This window comes from Hordeum vulgare, chromosome 5H, assembly GCF_904849725.1.
Source record: "Hordeum vulgare subsp. vulgare chromosome 5H, MorexV3_pseudomolecules_assembly, whole genome shotgun sequence".
Classification (NCBI taxonomy): Eukaryota; Viridiplantae; Streptophyta; class Magnoliopsida; order Poales; family Poaceae; genus Hordeum; species Hordeum vulgare.
The window spans coordinates 133,512,711-133,514,943 of NC_058522.1; the positions used below are offsets into that span (position 1 = coordinate 133,512,711).

Sequence of the window (2,233 nt, forward strand, 5' to 3'; positions counted from 1 at the left end):
CTCCGAGGAAAGGTCTCCGGCCCTGAACCCCCACATGACACAACACAGGAAGAAGAGACTGCCATTTTAGTCTATGCAAGGGAACAAACAGTAGGGTAGTGTGTATCTATGAACTGCAAATAAGATATTTTAGGCTAATTATCTTAAGTAAAGGATAGCATCAAAAGTAGCTACCGAATCGTGAAAATATTATAACTGAGTAAGCACTAAACGATCTGTTTGAGAATTAGGTGTAACTGTCTATTCCTATTGCTAAAATTAAGGTATTCATAAAATACAAGCATAACCGCAAATGAGATTCCAAACTCTTGTTATGCAATACACCCCAAAAATTTCACAATATATACATAGTAACTAGTGGATTAACAACACAAGAAAGATACATGGATGAGGAAGAGAAGAAGTAGTATCTATGGCTATATGACCTTGTGTCCAAACCTGGCCAGTCTCTTCCGTGAGTGTGTCCAGGAGTATTCTCGACAGCGCCCAGACCTCGGCCTGCACCCTTTTCTGGTTGAGGAACTCCAGCTGAGGGATCAGCAGCTCTGTCTAGAATAAAGATAACACAAGAACAAATCATAAATTGTGAGAATATGATAGGAGATGCCGAGACGGCAAAACTATATGACCGACAAGAATATAATGGTGGATGGAACTTGAGCACTGAAACTGTTCCATGGGTAAGGTTGAACCAAATGATCAGATCAGTGTACATATGGGCAATTGGACACGTACAATCCCTCGCATGCCGCCGGAGTTGACAAAATCGGCGCTGGCCTTCCCGGACTACCATATCGCGCCCTCCAGATCCGGCGGCAAGCAACTGAAACCACAAAGAGAGCGAGAAACCACGTGAGGGGCACAAAAATATCCACCACAAGGCGGGCGATGTTTCCTTGAATCGGCAGCATGCCTGACCTGTCTTCCTCTAGAACCACCTGACCCGCCGCACCTTTGACCTCCGATATCGCCGATGCGGAAGGAACGGTCTCCGTGGGAGCGTCCGCGGCGTCGAACTTGCCGAACTTGGCTTGGGTGGGGGAAGGCCCATGGCGGATGCGCAGCCGCAGCCTGTCTGACGTCATCGAGGGGGAGGCGGCGGAGGGAGGTGGAGGGAGGATGCGGCGGGTGTGTGGAGGGGAAGGGTGCGTGTATTGGGGAGAGAGCAGCGTCGGAGAGCTCGCCATTGCTTCACGCGGCGGAGGGGAAAAGTTGTACACGGTGGAGCTGTGGCGGGCGACGCGGACAGAGCTGAGCGGGTGGTGGGCCTCCGTGGGGTGCTCCAGCATGGTGACGCCGACGGCGGTGTCCATCGCGGGCCCTCGGAGGCGGCCACAGAGGCAGACGCGGAGGGGTTTCATGCACGCGTCGCACACGGGGTGGCGGCTGCGCTGGCCAGGCTCCCGGAGATGCGCTGGCCAGGCTCCCGGAGATGCGCTGGCCAGGCTCCCGGAGATCCGCGATGGCCATGGGTGGCGAGGTGGGTGCTGCTGCGGCGGTGACGTGGGGATGAGTTTGGTAGGAAGTGGGGCGGTGGCAGGGAGGAGGTGGCCGCGGCGAGGAGATGGGGACGATGGGGGAGGGGTTGATGGGATCTGAGAGCTAGGGTTTGGGCTGCGGGTGGGGTTATTTTTTTCAATTTTTTTTCTGTAGTTACATGGATGGATTGATGTGAGATGGTGAGATAAATGGATGGATGGATGGGCGCCATGTCATCGATCCGTGGGAAGAGTTATGATTGGTTCGAAAAATCAGTGATTTACAATAGTGTTCAAGTACTAAAAATAGAGAAATTTTATGAAGCATATATCAAAAATATCTTGCAAAAGGGCATCACATAAATTTTCACTAGAGTTAGACCACATTTTACGGATGAGGACCGATTTATATGAATTTCTCATCTTTCTATCTATTTTTAATCATTTTCCGAGCGGAAAAAATGGGTATTTTTAAGAACCTACCACATATTTGTTGCAAAATTGAACTCCATTAATTTTTTTAAAATACAAGTACATATTTAATATACAATTGACCAAATGGTTGGGTGTCAAAAGCTTTTATCCACCTCTCATGAAAAAGAAAACTTTCTGACGATTGAGCTGGAAGCGGGTGAAATTTGAACTGCAGCTCCCTGAGGGGCGGCGGCGGCGACAAGCAGAGCACGCGCAGAGGAGGAGTGATACGTCTCAAACGTATCTATAATTTTTGATGGTTTCACGCTGTTATCTTGTCT

General features: G+C 49.6%; 1 pseudogene; it reads right to left on the reverse strand.

The window, feature by feature from the left end:
• Positions 1–226: 226 nt before the first annotated feature.
• Positions 227–1,313, reverse strand: LOC123396415 (annotated as a pseudogene).
• Between the last annotated feature and the right edge of the window lie 920 nt (positions 1,314–2,233).